Here is a 621-nt window from a genome sequence, read left to right on the forward strand (position 1 = left end):
AGGCAAGCTTTTCCTCATCTTATTTGCCATCTATGTTACTCAGCTGGAGTTATCATAGAAGGAGACATCCTCATTGAGGAGGACAAGCCCATCACTAAGAAAAGGATGGAGCAAACAAGAGAGCCCACTCATGGAACCCAAGAGACGCATGAGGAAACTCATCACCAAGAAATCCCGGAGATGCCTCAAGGGATGCACTTTTCTCCCAACAACTATTGGGAACAACTCAACACTTCCTTAGAAGATTTGAGTTACAAAGTGGAACAATTAAGGGTGGAACATCAAGAGCACTCCATCATTCTCCATGAAATAAGAGAAGATCAAAGAGGAAAGAGGGAGGAGCAACAAAGGCAAGGAAGGGACATAGAAGAGCTTAAGGACATCATTGGTCCTTCAAGAAGAAGACGCCACTAAGGTGGACTCATTCCTTGTTCTTAATTTTTTTCTGTTTTTCGGTTTTTATGCTTATTATGTCATCTATATTTGTGTCTCTACTTCATGATCATTAGTGTTTAGTAACTATGTCTTAAAGCTATGAATAAATTCCATAAATCCTTCACCTCTCTTAAATGAAAAATATTTTAATTCAAAAGAACAAGAAGTACATAAATTTCAAAAATT

Source organism: Arachis duranensis, chromosome 9 (assembly GCF_000817695.3).
Source record: "Arachis duranensis cultivar V14167 chromosome 9, aradu.V14167.gnm2.J7QH, whole genome shotgun sequence".
Lineage (NCBI taxonomy): Eukaryota > Viridiplantae > Streptophyta > Magnoliopsida > Fabales > Fabaceae > Arachis > Arachis duranensis.